At 32.1% G+C, this 22,693-nt stretch overlaps 10 non-coding genes across 10 annotated transcripts; all 10 read left to right on the top strand.

Annotated features, from left to right (window-relative positions):
- The first annotated feature begins 2,471 nt into the window (after window positions 1–2,471).
- Window positions 2,472–2,545, top strand: TRNAI-AAU (transfer RNA isoleucine (anticodon AAU)). The gene has a single exon. It is a non-coding gene; the product is annotated as a tRNA-Ile (tRNA).
- Window positions 2,546–3,334: 789 nt separating this feature from the next.
- TRNAI-AAU (transfer RNA isoleucine (anticodon AAU)) lies at window positions 3,335–3,408 on the top strand. Its single transcript has one exon. It is a non-coding gene; the product is annotated as a tRNA-Ile (tRNA).
- Window positions 3,409–4,195: 787 nt separating this feature from the next.
- Window positions 4,196–4,269, top strand: TRNAN-AUU (transfer RNA asparagine (anticodon AUU)). Its single transcript has one exon. It is a non-coding gene; the product is annotated as a tRNA-Asn (tRNA).
- A 788-nt stretch (window positions 4,270–5,057) lies between these two features.
- TRNAI-AAU (transfer RNA isoleucine (anticodon AAU)) lies at window positions 5,058–5,131 on the top strand. The gene has a single exon. It is a non-coding gene; the product is annotated as a tRNA-Ile (tRNA).
- A 5,101-nt stretch (window positions 5,132–10,232) lies between these two features.
- On the top strand, window positions 10,233–10,306 carry TRNAS-ACU (transfer RNA serine (anticodon ACU)). The gene has a single exon. It is a non-coding gene; the product is annotated as a tRNA-Ser (tRNA).
- A 2,514-nt stretch (window positions 10,307–12,820) lies between these two features.
- On the top strand, window positions 12,821–12,894 carry TRNAI-AAU (transfer RNA isoleucine (anticodon AAU)). The gene has a single exon. It is a non-coding gene; the product is annotated as a tRNA-Ile (tRNA).
- A 2,515-nt stretch (window positions 12,895–15,409) lies between these two features.
- TRNAI-AAU (transfer RNA isoleucine (anticodon AAU)) lies at window positions 15,410–15,483 on the top strand. The gene has a single exon. It is a non-coding gene; the product is annotated as a tRNA-Ile (tRNA).
- Window positions 15,484–17,997: 2,514 nt separating this feature from the next.
- TRNAI-AAU (transfer RNA isoleucine (anticodon AAU)) lies at window positions 17,998–18,071 on the top strand. Its single transcript has one exon. It is a non-coding gene; the product is annotated as a tRNA-Ile (tRNA).
- A 790-nt stretch (window positions 18,072–18,861) lies between these two features.
- On the top strand, window positions 18,862–18,935 carry TRNAN-AUU (transfer RNA asparagine (anticodon AUU)). The gene has a single exon. It is a non-coding gene; the product is annotated as a tRNA-Asn (tRNA).
- Window positions 18,936–19,723: 788 nt separating this feature from the next.
- TRNAI-AAU (transfer RNA isoleucine (anticodon AAU)) lies at window positions 19,724–19,797 on the top strand. Its single transcript has one exon. It is a non-coding gene; the product is annotated as a tRNA-Ile (tRNA).
- Window positions 19,798–22,693: the final 2,896 nt, after the last annotated feature.

The following is a 22,693-nucleotide window of genomic DNA, read 5'->3' as shown; positions in this document are numbered from 1 at the left end:
TTGACTGTTTATCACCTTGGATCAAACGCTGCTTGAAGGATTGGATGAATACATTTGATATAGTTGTAGAATTAATTATTATTCTGAAAGCTCCTGGAATATCTATTAATGTTTCTAAGTTCTAACGCCAAGTAACTAAATCTCTTATTTATTGCAATTTATTGAGGTCATTTTTGTTTTGTCTTGTTGATGAAATATAAAGATAGTATGAATATAAACAGCTGAATATAAGCTTTCCAACTATCCCGGGATAACAATCGGTAGCACTTCATCATCTGCTATTTTTTCAATAGTATGCTATATATTTATTGAGCCTACTAGTTTAGTCTTTAGAGCATGAAGCTAAAAATGCCAAGGACATAATTTCAATCAGTCTCCAAGCTAATACTTGATGCTCCTTTAATGTTGAAAATAGATGTATTTTCTTCTGTATCATGTGTATGTCTATATTTCCTTTGAGGGGAAGCTGATAGAATGATTAGATGATTCAATTGCATATAGGTGATGAATTGTTATTTATTGCTAAAACACATGGAAAAAACATTAATGGTTCTAAGTTCTAACACTAAGTATGAAAATTTCTTTTGTATTGTAATTTTATTTAAAGTCATATTAGTTTCTTCTTGTTGATATTATATATTTATAACTTCATGGTAAACCTCTGAAATTAAGCTTTCCAAATCTCCAGTGTTAACTATCATTAGCACTTCTTCATATGCTGGACTTCCAGGACTTTGTGCAAAATGGCGTGTTAGCTCAGATGGTTAGAGCGTGGTGCTAATAATGCCAAGGTCACAGGTTCGATCACTGTACAGGCCAAGTTTAATTGTTTGTAAAAAGATAAATTTTTCTTGTGTCTCATTTTTGACTGTTTATCACCTTGGATCAAACGCTGCTTGAAGGATTGGATGAATACATTTGATATAGTTGTAGAATTAATTATTATTCTGAAAGCTCCTGAAATATCTATTAATGGTTCTAAGTTCTAACGCCAAGTAACTAAATCTCTTATTTATTGCAATTTATTGAGGTCATTTTTGTTTTGTCTTGTTGATGAAATATAAAGATAGTATGAATGTAAACAGCTGAATATAAGCTTTCCAACTATCCCGGGTTAACAATCGGTAGCACTTCATCATCTGCTATATCTTCAATAGTATGCTATGTATTTATTGAGCCTATTAGTTTAGTCTGTAAAGCATAAAGTTAAAAATGCCAAGGACATACTTTCAATCAGTCTCCAAGCCAATACTTGATGCTCCTTTAATGTTGAAAATAGATGTATGTTCTTCTGTATAATTTGTATGTCTATATTTCCTTTGAGGGAAAGCTGATAGAATGATTATATGAATCAATTGCATATAGGTGATGAATTGTTATTTATTGCTAAAAACACATGAAAAAACATTAATGGTTCTAAGTTCTAACACTAAGTATGAAAATCTCTTTTGTATTGTAATTTTTCTAAAGTCATATTAGTTTCTTCATGTTGATAATTTATATTTATAACTTCATGGTACACCTCTGAAATTAAGCTTTCCAAATCTCCCTGTTTAACTATCATTAGCACTTCTTCATATGCTGGACTTCCAGGAATTTGTGCAAAGTGGCCTGTTAGCACAGATGGTTAGAGCTTGGTGCTAATAACGCCAAGGTCACAGGTTCGATCCCTGTACAGGCCAAGTTTAATTGTTTGAAAAAAGATTAATTTTTCTTGTGTCTCATTTTTGACTGTTTATCACCTTGGATCAAACGCTACTTGAAGGATTGGATGAATACATTTGATATAGTTGTAGAATTAATTATTATTCTGAAAGCTCCTGGAATATCTATTAATGGTTCTAAGTTCTAACACCAAGTAACTAAATCTCTTAATTATTGCAATTTATTGAGGTCATTTTTGTTTTGTCTTGTTGATGAAATATAAAAATAGTATGAATGTAAACAGCTGAATATAAGCTTTCCAACTATCCCGGGTTAACAATCAGTAGCACTTCATCATCTGCTATTTCTTCAATAGTATGCTATATATTTAGTGAGCCTATTAGTTTAGTCTTTAGAGCATAAAGTTAAAAATGCCAAGGACATACTTTCAATCCGTCTCCAAGCCAATACTTGATGCTCCTTTAATGTTGAAAATAGATGTATTTTCTTCTGTATCATGTGTATCTCTATATTTCCTTTGAGGGGAAGCTGATAGAATGATTAAATGAATCAATTGCATATAGGTGATGAATTGTTATTTATTGCTAAAACACATGGAAAAAACATTAATGGTTCTAAGTTCTAACACTAAGTATGAAAATCTCTTTTGTATTGTAATTTTTTTAAAGTCATATAAGTTTCTTCATGTTGATATTATATATTTATAACTTCATGGTAAACCTCTGAAATTAAGCTTTCCAAATCTCCCGGGTTAACTATCATTAGCACTTCTTCATATGCTGGACTTCCAGTAATTTGTGCAAAATGGCCTGTTAGCTCAGATGGTTAGAGCGTGGTGCTAATAACGCCAAGGTCACAGGTTCGATCCCTGTACAGGCCAAGTTTAATTGTGTGTAAAAAGATTAATTTTTCTTGTGTCTCATTTTTGACTGTTTATCACCTTGGATCAAACGCTGCTTGAAGGATTGGATGAATACATTTGATATAGTTGTAGAATTAATTATTATTCTGAAAGCTTCTGAAATATCTATTAATGGTTCTAAGTTCTAACGCCAAGTAACTAAATCTCTTATTTATTGCAATTTATTGAGGTCATTTTTGTTTTGTCTTGTTGATGAAATATAAAGATAGTATGAATGTAAACAGCTGAATATAAGCTTTCCAAATATCCCGGGTTAACAATCGGTAGCACTTCATCATCTGCTATTTCTTCAATAGTATGCTATGTATTTATTGAGCCTATTAGTTTAGTCTGTAGAGCATAAAGTTAAAAATGCCAAGGACATTCTTTCAATCAGTCTCCAAGCCAATACTTGATGCTCCTTTAATGTTGAAAATAGATGTGTTTTCTTCTGTATAATGTGTATGTCTATATTTCCTTTGAGGGGAAGCTAATAGAATGATAAGATCAATCAATTGCATATAGGTGATGAATTGTTATTTATTGCTACAAAACATGGAAAAAACATTAATGGTTCTAAGTTCTAACACTAAGTATGAAAATCTCTTTTGTATTGTAATTTTTCTAAAGTCATATTAGTTTCTTCATGTTGATAATTTATATTTATAACTTCATGGTACACCTCTGAAATTAAGCTTTCCAAATCTCCCGGGTTAACTATCATTAGCACTTCTTCATATGCTGGACTTCCAGGAGTTTGTGCAAAACGGCCTGTTAGCTCAGATGGTTAGAGCGTGGTGCTAATAACGCCAAGGTCACAGGTTCGATCCCTGTACAGGCCAAGTTTAATTGTTTGTAAAAAGATTAATTTTTCTTGTATCTCATTTTTGACTGTTTATCACCTTGGATCAAATGCTGCTTGAAGGATTGGATGAATACATTTGATATAGTTGTAGAATTAATTATTATTCTGAAAGCTCCTGGAATATCTATTAATGGTTCTAAGTTCTACCGCCAAGTAACTAAATCTCTTATTTATTGCAATTCATTGAGGTCATTTTTGTTTTGTCTTGTTGATGAAATATAAAGATAGTATGAATGTAAACAGCTGAATATAAGCTTTCCAACTATCCCGGGTTAACAATCGGTAGAACTTCATCATCTGCTATTTCTTCAATAGTATGCTATATATTTATTGAGCCTATTAGTTTAGTCTTTAGAGCATAATGTTAAAAATACCGAGGACATACTTTCAATCAGTCTCCAAGCCAATACTTGATGCTCCTTTAATGTTGAAAATAGATGTATTTTCTTCTGTATCATGTGTATGTCTATATTTCCTTTGAGGGGAAGCTGATAGAATGATTAGATGATTCAATTGCATATAGGTGATGAATTGTTATTTATTACTAAAACACATGGAAAAACATTAATGGTTCTAAGTTCTAACACTAAGTATGAAAATGTCTTTTGTATTGTATTTTTTTAAAGTCATATTAGTTTCTTCATGTTGATATTGTATATTTATAACTTCATGGTAAACCTCTGAAATTAAGCTTTCCAAATCTCCCGGGTTAACTATCATTAGCACTTCTTCATATGCTGGACTTCCAGGATTATGTGCAAAACGGCCTGTTAGCTCAGATGGTTAGAGCGAGGTGCTATTAACGCCAAGGTCACAGGTTCGATCCCTGTACAGGCCAAGTTTAATTGTTTGTAAAAAGATACATTTTTCTTGTGTCTCATTTTTGACTGTTTATCACCTTGGATCAAAAGCTACTTGAAGGATTAGATGAATACATTTGATATAGTTGTAGAATTAATTATCATTCTGAAAGCTCCTGGAATATCTATAATTGGTTCTAAGTTCTAACGCCAAGTAACTAAATCTCTTATTTATTGCAATTTATTGAGGTCATTTTTGTTTTGTCTTGTTGATGAAATATAAAGATAGTATGAATGTAAACAGCTGAATATAAGCTTTCCAACTATCCCGGGTTAACAATCAGTAGCACTTCATCATCTGCTATTTCTTCAATAGTATGCTATATATTTAGTGAGCCTATTAGTTTAGTCTTTAGAGCATAAAGTTAAAAATGCCGGGGACATACTTTCAATCAGTCTCCAAGCCAATACTTGATGCTCCTTTAATGTTGAAAATAGATGTATTTTCTTCTGTATCATGTGTATCTCTATATTTCCTTTGAGGGGAAGCTGATAGAATGATTGAATGAATCAATTGCATATAGGTGATGAATTGTTATTTATTGCTAAAACACATGGAAAAACATTAATGGTTCTAAGTTCTAACACTAAGTATGAAAATCTCTTTTGTATTGTAATTTTTTTAAAGTCATATTAGTTTCTTCATGTTGATATTATATATTTATAACTTCATGGTAAACAACTGAAATTAAGCTTTCCAAATCTCCCGGATTAACTATCATTAGCACTTCTTCATATGCTGGACTTCCAGGAATTTGTGCAAAATGGCCTGTTAGCTCAGATGGTTAGAGCGTGGTGCTAATAACGCCAAGGTCACAGGTTCGATCCCTGTACAGGCCAAGTTTAATTGTTTGAAAAAAGATTAATTTTTCTTGTGTCTCATTTTTGGCTGTTTATCACCTTGGATCAAACGCTGCTTGAAGGATTGGATGAATGCATTTGATATAGTTGTAGAATTAATTATTATTCTGAAAGCTCCTGGAATATCTATTAATGGTTCTAAGTTCTAACGCCAAGTAACTAAATCTCTTATTTATTGCAATTTATTGAGGTCATTTTTGTTTTGTCTTGTTGATGAAATATAAAGATAGTATGAATGTAAACAGCTGAATATAAGCTTTCCAACTATCCCGGGTTAACAATTGGTAGCACTTCATCATCTGCTATTTCTTCAATAGTATGCTATATATTTATTGAGCCTATTAGTTTAGTCTTTAGAGCATAAAGTTAACAATGCCAAGGACATACTTTCAATCAGTCTCTAAGCCAATACTTGATGCTCCTTTAATGTTGAAAATAGATGCATTTTCTTCAGTATCATTTGTATGTCTATATTTCCTTCGAGGGGAAGCTGACACAATGATTAGATGAATCAATTGCATATAGGTGATGAATTGTTATTTATTGCTAAAACACATGGAAGAAACATTAATGGTTCTAAGTTCTAACACTAAGTATGAAAATCTCTTTTGTATTGTAATTTTTTAAAGTCATATTAGTTTCTTCATGTTGATAATATATAAGTATAACTTCATGGTAAACCTCTGAAATTAAGCTTTCCAAATCTCCCGGGTTAACTATCATTAGCACTTCTTCATATGCTGGACTTCCAGGAATTTGTGCAAAACAGCCTGTTAGCTCAGATGGTTAGAGCGTGGTGCTAATAACGCCAAGGTCACAGGTTCGATCCCTGTACAGGCTAAGTTTAATTGTTTGTAAAAAGATTAATTTTTCTCCTGTCTCATTTTTGACTGTTTATCACCTTGGATCAAAAGCTACTTGAAGGATTGGATGAATACATTTGATATAGTTGTAGAATTAATTATTATTCTGAAAGCTCCTGCAATATCTATGATTGGTTCTAAGTTCTAACGCCAAGTAACTAAATCTCTTATTTATTGCAATTTATTGAGGTCATTTTTGTTTTGTCTTGTTGATGAAATATAAAGATAGTATGAATGTAAACAGCTGAATATAAGCTTTCCAACTATCCCGGGTTAACAATCAGTAGCACTTCATCATCTGCTATTTCTTCAATAGTATGCTATATATTTAGTGAGCCTATTAGTTTAGTCTTTAGAGCATAAAGTAAAAAATGCCAGGGACATACTTTCAAACAGCCTCCAAGCCAATACTTGATGCTCCTTTAATGTTGAAAATAGATGTATTTTCTTCTGTATCATGTGTATCTCTATATTTCCTTTGAGGGGAAGCTGATAGAATGATTAGATGAATCAGTTGCATATAGGTGATGAATTGTTATTTATTGCTAAAACACATGGAAAAAACATTAATGGCTCTAAGATCTAACACTAAGTATGAAAATCTCTTTTGTATTGTAATTTTTTTAAAGTCATATTAGTTTCTTCATGTTGATATTATATATTTATAACTTCATGGTAAACCTCCGAAATTAAGCTTTCCAAATCTCCAGGGTAAACTATCATTAGCACTTCTTCATATGCTGGACTTCCAGGAATTTGTGCAAAACGGGCTGTTAGCTCAGATGGTTAGAGCGTGGTGCTAATAACGCCAAGGTCACAGGTTCGATCCCTGTACAGGCCAAGTTTAATTGTTTGTAAAAAGATTAATTTTTCTTGTGTCTCATTTTTGACTGTTTATCACCTTGGATCAAACGATGCTTGAAGGATTGGATGAATACATTTGATATAGTTGTAGAATTAATTATTATTCTGAAAGCTCCTGGAATATCTATTAATGGTTCTAAGTTTTAACGCCAAGTAACTAAAACTCTTATTTATTGCAATTCATTGAGGTCATTTTTATTTTGTCTTGTTGATGAAATATAAAGATAGTATGAATGTAAACAGCTGAATATAAGCTTTCCAACTATCCCTGGTTAACAATCAGTAGCACTTCATCATCTGCTATTTCTTCAATAGTATGCTATATATTTAGTGAGCCTATTAGTTTAGTCTTTAGAGCATAAAGTTAAAAATGCCAAGGACATACTTTCAATCAGTCTCCAAGCCAATACTTGATGCTCCTTTAATGTTGAAAATAGATGTATTTTCTTCTGTATAATGTGTATGTCTATATTTCCTTTGAGGGGAAGCTGATAGAATGATTAGATGAATCAATTGCATATAGGTGATGAATTGTTATTTATTGCTAAAACACATGGAAAAAACATTAATGGCTCTAAGTTTTAACACTAAGTATGAAAATCTCTTTTGTATTGTAGTTTTTCTAAAGTCATATTAGTTTCTTCATGTTGATAATTTATATTTATAACTTCATGGTACACCTCTGAAATTAAGCTTTCCAAATCTCCCGGGTTGACTATCATTAGCACTTCTTCATATGCTGGACTTCCAGAAATTTGTGCAAAACGGCCTGTTAGCTCAGATAGTTAGAGCGTGGTGCTAATTACGCCAAGGTCACAGGTTCGATACCTGTTCAGGCCAAGTTTAATTGTTTGTAAAAAGATTAATTTTTCTTGTGTCTCATTTTTGACTGTTTATCACCTTGGATCAAACCCTGCTTGAAGGATAGGATGAATACTTTGATATAGTTGTAGAATTAATTATTATTCTGAAAGCTCCTGGAATATCTATAATTGGTTCTAAGTTCTAACGCCAAGTAACTAAATCTCTTATTTATTGCAATTTATTGAGGTCATTTTTGTTTTGTCTTGTTGATGAAATATAAAGATAGTATGAATGTAAACTGCTGAATATAAGCTTTCCAACTATCCCGGGTTAACAATCAGTAGCACTTCATCATCTGCTATTTCTTCAATAGTATGCTATATATTTAGTGAGCCTATTAGTTTAGTCTTTAGAGCATAAAGTTAAAAAAGCCAGGGACATACTTTCAATCAGTCTCCAAGCCAATACTTGATGCTCCTTTAATGTTGAAAATAGATGTATTTTCTTCTGTATCATGCGTATCTCTATATTTCCTTTGAGGGGAAGCTGATAGAATGATTAAATGAATCAATTGCATATAGGTGATGAATTGTTATTTATTGCTAAAACACATGGATAAAACATTAATGGCTCTAAGTTCTAACACTAAGTATGAAAATCTCTTTTGTATTGTAATTTTTCTAAAGTCATATTAGTTTCTTCATGTTGATATTATATATTTATAACTTCATGGTAAACCTCCGAAATTAAGCTTTCCAAAACTCCCGGGTTAATTATCATTAGCACTTCTTCATATGCTGGACTTCCAGGAATTTGTGCAAAACGGCCTGTTAGCTCAGATGGTTAGAGCGTGGTGCTAATGACGCCAAAGTCACAGGTTCGATCCCTGTACAGGCCAAGTTTAATTGTTTGAAAAAAGATTAATTTTTCTTGTGTCTTATTTTTGACTGTTTATCACCTTGGATCAAACGATGCTTGAAGGATTGGATGAATACATTTGATATAGTTGTAGAATTAATTATTATTCTGAAAGCTCCTGGAATATCTATTAATGGTTCTAAGTTCTAACACCAAGTAACTAAATCTCTTAATTATTGCAATTTATTGAGGTCATTTTTGTTTTGTCTTGTTGATGAAATATAAAAATAGTATGAATGTAAACAGCTGAATATAAGCTTTCCAACTATCCCGGGTTAACAATCAGTAGCACTTCATCATCTGCTATTTCTTCAATAGTATGCTATATATTTAGTGAGCCTATTAGTTTAGTCTTTAGAGCATAAAGTTAAAAATGCCAAGGACATACTTTCAATCCGTCTCCAAGCCAATACTTGATGCTCCTTTAATGTTGAAAATAGATGTATTTTCTTCTGTATCATGTGTATCTCTATATTTCCTTTGAGGGGAAGCTGATAGAATGATTAAATGAATCAATTGCATATAGGTGATGAATTGTTATTTATTGCTAAAACACATGGAAAAAACATTAATGGTTCTAAGTTCTAACACTAAGTATGAAAATCTCTTTTGTATTGTAATTTTTTTAAAGTCATATAAGTTTCTTCATGTTGATATTATATATTTATAACTTCATGGTAAACCTCTGAAATTAAGCTTTCCAAATCTCCCGGGTTAACTATCATTAGCACTTCTTCATATGCTGGACTTCCAGTAATTTGTGCAAAATGGCCTGTTAGCTCAGATGGTTAGAGCGTGGTGCTAATAACGCCAAGGTGTCAGGTTCGATCCCTGTACAGGCCAAGTTTAATTGTTTGTAAAAAGATAAATTTTTCTTGTGTCTCATTTTTGACTGTTTATCACCTTGGATCAAACGCTGCTTGAAGGATTGGATGAATACATTTGATATAGTTGTAGAATTAATTATTATTCTGAAAGCTTCTGAAATATCTATTAATGGTTCTAAGTTCTAACGCCAAGTAACTAAATCTCTTATTTATTGCAATTTATTGAGGTCATTTTTGTTTTGTCTTGTTGATGAAATATAAAGATAGTATGAATGTAAACAGCTGAATATAAGCTTTCCAAATATCCCGGGTTAACAATCGGTAGCACTTCATCATCTGCTATTTCTTCAATAGTATGCTATGTATTTATTGAGCCTATTAGTTTAGTCTGTAGAGCATAAAGTTAAAAATGCCAAGGACATTCTTTCAATCAGTCTCCAAGCCAATACTTGATGCTCCTTTAATGTTGAAAATAGATGTATTTTCTTCTGTATAATGTGTATGTCTATATTTCCTTTGAGGGGAAGCTGATAGAATGATTAGATGATTCAATTGCATATAGGTGATGAATTGTTATTTATTGCTAAAACACATGGAAAAACATTAATGGTTCTAAGTTCTAACACTAAGTATGAAAATGTCTTTTGTATTGTAATTTTTTTAAAGTCATATTAGTTTCTTCATGTTGATATTGTATATTTATAACTTCATGGTAAACCTCTGAAATTAAGCTTTCCAAATCTCCCGGGTTAACTATCATTAGCACTTCTTCATATGCTGGACTTCCAGGATTATGTGCAAAACGGCCTGTTAGCTCAGATGGTTAGAGCGAGGTGCTACTAACGCCAAGGTCACAGGTTCGATCCCTGTACAGGCCAAGTTTAATTGTTTGTAAAAAGATACATTTTTCTTGTGTCTCATTTTTGACTGTTTATCACCTTGGATCAAAAGCTACTTGAAGGATTGGATGAATACATTTGATATAGTTGTAGAATTAATTATCATTCTGAAAGCTCCTGGAATATCTATAATTGGTTCTAAGTTCTAACGCCAAGTAACTAAATCTCTTATTTATTGCAATTTATTGAGGTCATTTTTGTTTTGTCTTGTTGATGAAATATAAAGATAGTATGAATGTAAACAGCTGAATATAAGCTTTCCAACTATCCCGGGTTAACAATCAGTAGCACTTCATCATCTGCTATTTCTTCAATAGTATGCTATATATTTATTGAGCCCATTAGTTTAGTCTTTAGAGCATAAAGTTAAGAATGCCAAGGACATACTTTCAATCAGTCTCTAAGCCAATACTTGATGCTCCTTTAATGTTGAAAATAGATGCATTTTCTTCAGTATCATTTGTATGTCTATATTTCCTTCGAGGGGAAGCTGACACAATGATTAGATGAATCAATTGCATATAGGTGATGAATTGTTATTTATTGCTAAAACACATGGAAGAAACTTTAATGGTTCTAAGTTCTAACACTAAGTATGAAAATCTCTTTTGTATTGTAATTTTTTAAAGTCATATTAGTTTCTTCATGTTGATATTATATAAGTATAACTTCATGGTAAACCTCTGAAATTAAGCTTTCCAAATCTCCCGGGTTAACTATCATTAGCACTTCTTCATATGCTGGACTTCCAGGAATTTGTGCAAAACAGCCTGTTAGCTCAGATGGTTAGAGCGTGGTGCTAATAACGCCAAGGTCACAGGTTCGATCCCTGTACAGGCTAAGTTTAATTGTTTGTAAAAAGATTAATTTTTCTCCTGTCTCATTTTTGACTGTTTATCACCTTGGATCAAAAGCTACTTGAAGGATTGGATGAATACATTTGATATAGTTGTAGAATTAATTATTATTCTGAAAGCTCCTGCAATATCTATGATTGGTTCTAAGTTCTAACGCCAAGTAACTAAATCTCTTATTTATTGCAATTTATTGAGGTCATTTTTGTTTTGTCTTGTTGATGAAATATAAAGATAGTATGAATGTAAACAGCTGAATATAAGCTTTCCAACTATCCCGGGTTAACAATCAGTAGCACTTCATCATCTGCTATTTCTTCAATAGTATGCTATATATTTAGTGAGCCTATTAGTTTAGTCTTTAGAGCATAAAGTAAAAAATGCCAGGGACATACTTTCAATCAGCCTCCAAGCCAATACTTGATGCTCCTTTAATGTTGAAAATAGATGTATTTTCTTCTGTATCATGTGTATGTCTATATTTCCTTTGAGGGGAAGCTGATAGAATGATTAGATGAATCAATTGCATATAGGTGATGAATTGTTATTTATTGCTAAAACACATGGAAAAAACATTAATGGCTCTAAGTTCTAACACTAAGTATGAAAATCTCTTTTGTATTGTAATTTTTCTAAAGTCATATTAGTTTCTTCATGTTGATATTATATATTTATAACTTCATGGTAAACCTCCGAAATTAAGCTTTCCAAATCCCCCGGGTTAACTATCATTAGCACTTCTTCATATGCTGGACTTCCAGAAAATTGTGCATAATGGCCTGTTAGCTCAGATGGTTAGAGCGTGGTGCTAATAACGCCAAGGTCACAGGTTCGATCCCTGTAAAGGCCAAGTTTAATTGTTTGAAAAAAGATAAATTTTTCTTGTGTCTCATTTTTGACTGTTTTTCACCTTGGATCAAACGCTGCTTGAAGGATTGGATGAATGCATTTGATATAGTTGTAGAATTATTTATTATTATGAAAGCTCCTGGAATATCTATTAATGGTTCTAAGTTCTAACGCCAAGTAACTAAATCTCTTATTTATTGCAATTTATTGAGGTCATTTTTGTTTTGTCTTGTTGATGAAATATAAAGATAGTATGAATGTAAACAGCTGAATATAAGCTTTCGAACTATCCCGGGTTAACAATCGGTAGCACTTCATCATCTGCTATTTCTTCAATAGTATGCTATATATTTATTGAGCCTATTAGTTTAGTCTTTAGAGCATAAAGTTAACAATTCCAAGAACATACTTTCAATCAGTCTCTAAGCCAATACTTGATGCTCCTTTAATGTTGAAAATATATGTTTTTTCTTCAGTATCATTTGTATGTCTATATTTCCTTCGAGGGGAAGCTGACACAATGATTAGATGAATCAATTGCATATAGGTGATGAATTGTTATTTATTGCTAAAACACATGGAAAAAACATTAATGGCTCTAAGTTCTAACACTAAGTATGAAAATCTCTTTTGTATTGTAATTTTTCTAAAGTCATATTAGTTTCTTCATGTTGATATTATATATTTATAACTTCATGGTAAACCTCCGAAATTAAGCTTTCAAAATCTCCCGGGTTAACTATCATTAGCACTTCTTCATATGCTGGACTTCCAGGAAGTTGTGCAGACCGGCCTGTTAGCTCAGATGGTTAGAGCGTGGTGCTAATAACGCCAAGGTCACAGGTTCGATCCCTGTACAGGCCAAGTTTAATTGTTTGAAAAAAGATTAATTTTTCTTGTGTCTCATTTTTGACTGTTTATCACCTTGGATAAAACGATGCTTGAAGGATTGGATGAATACATTTGATATAGTTGTAGAATTAATTATTATTCTGAAAGCTCCTGGAATATCTATTAATGGTTCTAAGTTCTAACACCAAGTAACTAAATCTCTTATTTATTGCAATTTATTGAGGTCATTTTTGTTTTGTCTTGTTGATGAAATATAAAAATAGTATGAATTTAAACAGCTGAATATAAGCTTACCAACTATCCCGGGTTAACAATCAGTAGCACTTCATCATCTGCTATTTCTTCAATAGTATGCTATATATTTAGTGAGCCTATTAGTTTAGTCTTCAGAGCATAAAGTTAAAAATGCCAAGGACATACTTTCAATCCGTCTCCAAGCCAATACTTGATGCTCCTTTAATGTTGAAAATAGATGTATTTTCTTCTGTATCATGTGTATCTCTATATTTCCTTTGAGGGGAAGCTGATAGAATGATTAGATGAATCAGTTGCATATAGGTGATGAATTGTTATTTATTGCTAAAACACATGGAAAAAACATTAATGGCTCTAAGATCTAACACTAAGTATGAAAATCTCTTTTGTATTGTAATTTTTTTAAAGTCATATTAGTTTCTTCATGTTGATATTATATATTTATAACTTCATGGTAAACCTCCGAAATTAAGCTTTCCAAATCTCCAGGGTAAACTATCATTAGCACTTCTTCATATGCTGGACTTCCAGGAATTTGTGCAAAACGGGCTGTTAGCTCAGATGGTTAGAGCGTGGTGCTAATAACGCCAAGGTCACAGGTTCGATCCCTGTACAGGCCAAGTTTAATTGTTTGTAAAAAGATTAATTTTTCTTGTGTCTCATTTTTGACTGTTTATCACCTTGGATCAAACGATGCTTGAAGGATTGGATGAATACATTTGATATAGTTGTAGAATTAATTATTATTCTGAAAGCTCCTGGAATATCTATTAATGGTTCTAAGTTCTAACGCCAAGTAACTAAAACTCTTATTTATTGCAATTCATTGAGGTCATTTTTATTTTGTCTTGTTGATGAAATATAAAGATAGTATGAATGTAAACAGCTGAATATAAGCTTTCCAACTATCCCTGGTTAACAATCAGTAGCACTTCATCATCTGCTATTTCTTCAATAGTATGCTATATATTTAGTGAGCCTATTAGTTTAGTCTTTAGAGCATAAAGTTAAAAATGCCAAGGACATACTTTCAATCAGTCTCCAAGCCAATACTTGATGCTCCTTTAATGTTGAAAATAGATGTATTTTCTTCTGTATAATGTGTATGTCTATATTTCCTTTGAGGGGAAGCTGATAGAATGATTAGATGAATCAATTGCATATAGGTGATGAATTGTTATTTATTGCTAAAACACATGGAAAAAACATTAATGGCTCTAAGTTTTAACACTAAGTATGAAAATCTCTTTTGTATTGTAGTTTTTCTAAAGTCATATTAGTTTCTTCATGTTGATATTATATATTTATAACTTCATGGTAAACCTCTGAAATTAAGCTTTCCAAATCTCCCGGGTTAACTATCATTAGCACTTCTTCATATGCTGGACTTCCAGTAATTTGTGCAAAATGGCCTGTTAGCTCAGATGGTTAGAGCGTGGTGCTAATAACGCCAAGGTGTCAGGTTCGATCCCTGTACAGGCCAAGTTTAATTGTTTGTAAAAAGATTAATTTTTCTTGTGTCTCATTTTTGACTGTTTATCACCTTGGATCAAACGCTGCTTGAAGGATTGGATGAATACATTTGATATAGTTGTAGAATTAATTATTATTCTGAAAGCTTCTGAAATATCTATTAATGGTTCTAAGTTCTAACGCCAAGTAACTAAATCTCTTATTTATTGCAATTTATTGAGGTCATTTTTGTTTTGTCTTGTTGATGAAATATAAAGATAGTATGAATGTAAACAGCTGAATATAAGCTTTCCAAATATCCCGGGTTAACAATCGGTAGCACTTCATCATCTGCTATTTCTTCAATAGTATGCTATGTATTTATTGAGCCTATTAGTTTAGTCTGTAGAGCATAAAGTTAAAAATGCCAAGGACATTCTTTCAATCAGTCTCCAAGCCAATACTTGATGCTCCTTTAATGTTGAAAATAGATGTATTTTCTTCTGTATAATGTGTATGTCTATATTTCCTTTGAGGGGAAGCTAATAGAATGATTAGGTCAATCAATTGCATATAGGTGATGAATTGTTATTTATTGCTAAAAAACATGGAAAAAACATTAATGGTTCTAAGTTCTAACACTAAGTATGAAAATCTCTTTTGTATTGTAATTTTTCTAAAGTCATATTAGTTTCTTCATGTTGATATTATATATTTATAACTTCATGGTAAACCACTGAAATTAAGCTTTCCAAATCTCCCGGATTAACTATCATTAGCACTTCTTCATATGCTGGACTTCCAGGAATTTGTGCAAAATGGCCTGTTAGCTCAGATGGTTAGAGCGTGGTGCTAATAACGCCAAGGTCACAGGTTCGATCCCTGTACAGGCCAAGTTTAATTGTTTGAAAAAAGATTAATTTTTCTTGTGTCTCATTTTTGGCTGTTTATCACCTTGGATCAAACGCTGCTTGAAGGATTGGATGAATGCATTTGATATAGTTGTAGAATTAATTATTATTCTGAAAGCTCCTGGAATATCTATTAATGGTTCTAAGTTCTAACGCCAAGTAACTAAATCTCTTATTTATTGCAATTTATTGAGGTCATTTTTGTTTTGTCTTGTTGATGAAATATAAAGATAGTATGAATGTAAACAGCTGAATATAAGCTTTCCAACTATCCCGGGTTAACAATTGGTAGAACTTCATCATCTGCTATTTCTTCAATAGTATGCTATATATTTATTGAGCCCATTAGTTTAGTCTTTAGAGCATAAAGTTAAGAATGCCAAGGACATACTTTCAATCAGTCTCTAAGCCAATACTTGATGCTCCTTTAATGTTGAAAATAGATGCATTTTCTTCAGTATCATTTGTATGTCTATATTTCCTTCGAGGGGAAGCTGACACAATGATTAGATGAATCAATTGCATATAGGTGATGAATTGTTATTTATTGCTAAAACACATGGAAGAAACTTTAATGGTTCTAAGTTCTAACACTAAGTATGAAAATCTCTTTTGTATTGTAATTTTTTAAAGTCATATTAGTTTCTTCATGTTGATATTATATAAGTATAACTTCATGGTAAACCTCTGAAATTAAGCTTTCCAAATCTCCCGGGTTAACTATCATTAGCACTTCTTCATATGCTGGACTTCCAGGAATTTGTGCAAAACAGCCTGTTAGCTCAGATGGTTAGAGCGTGGTGCTAATAACGCCAAGGTCACAGGTTCGATCCCTGTACAGGCTAAGTTTAATTGTTTGTAAAAAGATTAATTTTTCTCCTGTCTCATTTTTGACTGTTTATCACCTTGGATCAAAAGCTACTTGAAGGATTGGATGAATACATTTGATATAGTTGTAGAATTAATTATTATTCTGAAAGCTCCTGCAATATCTATGATTGGTTCTAAGTTCTAACGCCAAGTAACTAAATCTCTTATTTATTGCAATTTATTGAGGTCATTTTTGTTTTGTCTTGTTGATGAAATATAAAGATAGTATGAATGTAAACAGCTGAATATAAACTTTCCAACTATCCCGGGTTAACAATCAGTAGCACTTCATCATCTGCTATTTCTTCAATAGTATGCTATATATTTAGTGAGCCTATTAGTTTAGTCTTTAGAGCATAAAGTAAAAAATGCCAGGGACATACTTTCAATCAGCCTCCAAGCCAATACTTGATGCTCCTTTAATGTTGAAAATAGATGTATTTTCTTCTGTATCATGTGTATGTCTATATTTCCTTTGAGGGGAAGCTGATAGAATGATTAGATGAATCAATTGCATATAGGTGATGAATTGTTATTTATTGCTAAAACACATGGAAAAAACATTAATGGCTCTAAGTTCTAACACTAAGTATGAAAATCTCTTTTGTATTGTAATTTTTCTAAAGTCATATTAGTTTCTTCATGTTGATATTATATATTTATAACTTCATGGTAAACCTCCGAAATTAAGCTTTCCAAATCCCCCGGGTTAACTATCATTAGCACTTCTTCATATGCTGGACTTCCAGAAAATTGTGCATAATGGCCTGTTAGCTCAGATGGTTAGAGCGTGGTGCTAATAACGCCAAGGTCACAGGTTCGATCCCTGTAAAGGCCAAGTTTAATTGTTTGAAAAAAGATAAATTTTTCTTGTGTCTCATTTTTGACTGTTTTTCACCTTGGATCAAACGCTGCTTGAAGGATTGGATGAATGCATTTGATATAGTTGTAGAATTATTTATTATTATGAAAGCTCCTGGAATATCTATTAATGGTTCTAAGTTCTAAGGCCAAGTAACTAAATCTCTTATTTATTGCAATTTATTGAGGTCATTTTTGTTTTGTCTTGTTGATGAAATATAAAGATAGTATGAATGTAAACAGCTGAATATAAGCTTTCGAACTATCCCGGGTTAACAATCGGTAGCACTTCATCATCTGCTATTTCTTCAATAGTATGCTATATATTTATTGAGCCTATTAGTTTAGTCTTTAGAGCATAAAGTTAACAATTCCAAGAACATACTTTCAATCAGTCTCTAAGCCAATACTTGATGCTCCTTTAATGTTGAAAATATATGTTTTTTCTTCAGTATCATTTGTATGTCTATATTTCCTTCGAGGGGAAGCTGACACAATGATTAGATGAATCAATTGCATATAGGTGATGAATTGTTATTTATTGCTAAAACACATGGAAAAAACATTAATGGCTCTAAGTTCTAACACTAAGTATGAAAATCTCTTTTGTATTGTAATTTTTCTAAAGTCATATTAGTTTCTTCATGTTGATATTATATATTTATAACTTCATGGTAAACCTCCGAAATTAAGCTTTCAAAATCTCCCGGGTTAACTATCATTAGCACTTCTTCATATGCTGGACTTCCAGGAAGTTGTGCAGACCGGCCTGTTAGCTCAGATGGTTAGAGCGTGGTGCTAATAACGCCAAGGTCACAGGTTCGATCCCTGTACAGGCCAAGTTTAATTGTTTGAAAAAAGATTAATTTTTCTTGTGTCTCATTTTTGACTGTTTATCACCTTGGATAAAACGATGCTTGAAGGATTGGATGAATACATTTGATATAGTTGTAGAATTAATTATTATTCTGAAAGCTCCTGGAATATCTATTAATGGTTCTAAGTTCTAACACCAAGTAACTAAATCTCTTATTTATTGCAATTTATTGAGGTCATTTTTGTTTTGTCTTGTTGATGAAATATAAAAATAGTATGAATTTAAACAGCTGAATATAAGCTTACCAACTATCCCGGGTTAACAATCAGTAGCACTTCATCATCTGCTATTTCTTCAATAGTATGCTATATATTTAGTGAGCCTATTAGTTTAGTCTTCAGAGCATAAAGTTAAAAATGCCAAGGACATACTTTCAATCCGTCTCCAAGCCAATACTTGATGCTTTTTTAATGTTGAAAATAGATGTATTTTCTTCTGTATCATGTGTATCTCTATATTTCCTTTGAGGGGAAGCTGATAGAATGATTAAATGAATCAATTGCATATAGGTGATGAATTGTTATTTATTGCTAAAACACATGGAAAAAACATTAATGGTTCTAAGTTCTAACACTAAGTATGAAAATCTCTTTTGTATTGTAATTTTTTTTAAAGTCATATAAGTTTCTTCATGTTGATATTATATATTTATAACTTCATGGTAAACCTCCGAAATTAAGCTTTCAAAATCTCCCGGGTTAACTATCATTAGCACTTCTTCATATGCTGGACTTCCAGGAAGTTGTGCAGACCGGCCTGTTAGCTCAGATGGTTAGAGCGAGGTGCTATTAACGCCAAGGTCACAGGTTCGATCCCTGTACAGGCCAAGTTTAATTGTTTGTAAAAAGATACATTTTTCTTGTGTCTCATTTTTGACTGTTTATCACCTTGGATCAAAAGCTACTTGAAGGATTAGATGAATACATTTGATATAGTTGTAGAATTAATTATCATTCTGAAAGCTCCTGGAATATCTATAATTGGTTCTAAGTTCTAACGCCAAGTAACTAAATCTCTTATTTATTGCAATTTATTGAGGTCATTTTTGTTTTGTCTTGTTGATGAAATATAAAGATAGTATGAATGTAAACAGCTGAATATAAGCTTTCCAACTATCCCGGGTTAACAATCAGTAGCACTTCATCATCTGCTATTTCTTCAATAGTATGCTATATATTTAGTGAGCCTATTAGTTTAGTCTTTAGAGCATAAAGTTAAAAATGCCGGGGACATACTTTCAATCAGTCTCCAAGCCAATACTTGATGCTCCTTTAATGTTGAAAATAGATGTATTTTCTTCTGTATCATGTGTATCTCTATATTTCCTTTGAGGGGAAGCTGATAGAATGATTGAATGAATCAATTGCATATAGGTGATGAATTGTTATTTATTGCTAAAACACATGGAAAAACATTAATGGTTCTAAGTTCTAACACTAAGTATGAAAATCTCTTTTGTATTGTAATTTTTTTAAAGTCATATTAGTTTCTTCATGTTGATATTATATATTTATAACTTCATGGTAAACAACTGAAATTAAGCTTTCCAAATCTCCCGGATTAACTATCATTAGCACTTCTTCATATGCTGGACTTCCAGGAATTTGTGCAAAATGGCCTGTTAGCTCAGATGGTTAGAGCGTGGTGCTAATAACGCCAAGGTCACAGGTTCGATCCCTGTACAGGCCAAGTTTAATTGTTTGAAAAAAGATTAATTTTTCTTGTGTCTCATTTTTGGCTGTTTATCACCTTGGATCAAACGCTGCTTGAAGGATTGGATGAATGCATTTGATATAGTTGTAGAATTAATTATTATTCTGAAAGCTCCTGGAATATCTATTAATGGTTCTAAGTTCTAACGCCAAGTAACTAAATCTCTTATTTATTGCAATTTATTGAGGTCATTTTTGTTTTGTCTTGTTGATGAAATATAAAGATAGTATGAATGTAAACAGCTGAATATAAGCTTTCCAACTATCCCGGGTTAACAATTGGTAGCACTTCATCATCTGCTATTTCTTCAATAGTATGCTATATATTTATTGAGCCTATTAGTTTAGTCTTTAGAGCATAAAGTTAACAATGCCAAGGACATACTTTCAATCAGTCTCTAAGCCAATACTTGATGCTCCTTTAATGTTGAAAATAGATGCATTTTCTTCAGTATCATTTGTATGTCTATATTTCCTTCGAGGGGAAGCTGACACAATGATTAGATGAATCAATTGCATATAGGTGATGAATTGTTATTTATTGCTAAAACACATGGAAGAAACATTAATGGTTCTAAGTTCTAACACTAAGTATGAAAATCTCTTTTGTATTGTAATTTTTTAAAGTCATATTAGTTTCTTCATGTTGATAATATATAAGTATAACTTCATGGTAAACCTCTGAAATTAAGCTTTCCAAATCTCCCGGGTTAACTATCATTAGCACTTCTTCATATGCTGGACTTCCAGGAATTTGTGCAAAACAGCCTGTTAGCTCAGATGGTTAGAGCGTGGTGCTAATAACGCCAAGGTCACAGGTTCGATCCCTGTACAGGCTAAGTTTAATTGTTTGTAAAAAGATTAATTTTTCTCCTGTCTCATTTTTGACTGTTTATCACCTTGGATCAAAAGCTACTTGAAGGATTGGATGAATACATTTGATATAGTTGTAGAATTAATTATTATTCTGAAAGCTCCTGCAATATCTATGATTGGTTCTAAGTTCTAACGCCAAGTAACTAAATCTCTTATTTATTGCAATTTATTGAGGTCATTTTTGTTTTGTCTTGTTGATGAAATATAAAGATAGTATGAATGTAAACAGCTGAATATAAGCTTTCCAACTATCCCGGGTTAACAATCAGTAGCACTTCATCATCTGCTATTTCTTCAATAGTATGCTATATATTTAGTGAGCCTATTAGTTTAGTCTTTAGAGCATAAAGTAAAAAATGCCAGGGACATACTTTCAAACAGCCTCCAAGCCAATACTTGATGCTCCTTTAATGTTGAAAATAGATGTATTTTCTTCTGTATCATGTGTATCTCTATATTTCCTTTGAGGGGAAGCTGATAGAATGATTAGATGAATCAGTTGCATATAGGTGATGAATTGTTATTTATTGCTAAAACACATGGAAAAAACATTAATGGCTCTAAGATCTAACACTAAGTATGAAAATCTCTTTTGTATTGTAATTTTTTTAAAGTCATATTAGTTTCTTCATGTTGATATTATATATTTATAACTTCATGGTAAACCTCCGAAATTAAGCTTTCCAAATCTCCAGGGTAAACTATCATTAGCACTTCTTCATATGCTGGACTTCCAGGAATTTGTGCAAAACGGGCTGTTAGCTCAGATGGTTAGAGCGTGGTGCTAATAACGCCAAGGTCACAGGTTCGATCCCTGTACAGGCCAAGTTTAATTGTTTGTAAAAAGATTAATTTTTCTTGTGTCTCATTTTTGACTGTTTATCACCTTGGATCAAACGATGCTTGAAGGATTGGATGAATACATTTGATATAGTTGTAGAATTAATTATTATTCTGAAAGCTCCTGGAATATCTATTAATGGTTCTAAGTTTTAACGCCAAGTAACTAAAACTCTTATTTATTGCAATTCATTGAGGTCATTTTTATTTTGTCTTGTTGATGAAATATAAAGATAGTATGAATGTAAACAGCTGAATATAAGCTTTCCAACTATCCCTGGTTAACAATCAGTAGCACTTCATCATCTGCTATTTCTTCAATAGTATGCTATATATTTAGTGAGCCTATTAGTTTAGTCTTTAGAGCATAAAGTTAAAAATGCCAAGGACATACTTTCAATCAGTCTCCAAGCCAATACTTGATGCTCCTTTAATGTTGAAAATAGATGTATTTTCTTCTGTATAATGTGTATGTCTATATTTCCTTTGAGGGGAAGCTGATAGAATGATTAGATGAATCAATTGCATATAGGTGATGAATTGTTATTTATTGCTAAAACACATGGAAAAAACATTAATGGCTCTAAGTTTTAACACTAAGTATGAAAATCTCTTTTGTATTGTAGTTTTTCTAAAGTCATATTAGTTTCTTCATGTTGATAATTTATATTTATAACTTCATGGTACACCTCTGAAATTAAGCTTTCCAAATCTCCCGGGTTGACTATCATTAGCACTTCTTCATATGCTGGACTTCCAGAAATTTGTGCAAAACGGCCTGTTAGCTCAGATAGTTAGAGCGTGGTGCTAATTACGCCAAGGTCACAGGTTCGATACCTGTTCAGGCCAAGTTTAATTGTTTGTAAAAAGATTAATTTTTCTTGTGTCTCATTTTTGACTGTTTATCACCTTGGATCAAACCCTGCTTGAAGGATAGGATGAATACTTTGATATAGTTGTAGAATTAATTATTATTCTGAAAGCTCCTGGAATATCTATAATTGGTTCTAAGTTCTAACGCCAAGTAACTAAATCTCTTATTTATTGCAATTTATTGAGGTCATTTTTGTTTTGTCTTGTTGATGAAATATAAAGATAGTATGAATGTAAACTGCTGAATATAAGCTTTCCAACTATCCCGGGTTAACAATCAGTAG

Source organism: Lissotriton vulgaris, chromosome 4_1, assembly GCF_964263255.1.
Source record: "Lissotriton vulgaris chromosome 4_1, aLisVul1.2, whole genome shotgun sequence".
Lineage (NCBI taxonomy): Eukaryota > Metazoa > Chordata > Amphibia > Caudata > Salamandridae > Lissotriton > Lissotriton vulgaris.
The sequence above is the reverse complement of the archived record's forward strand: the minus strand, read 5'-3'. Positions and strand labels throughout refer to the sequence as shown.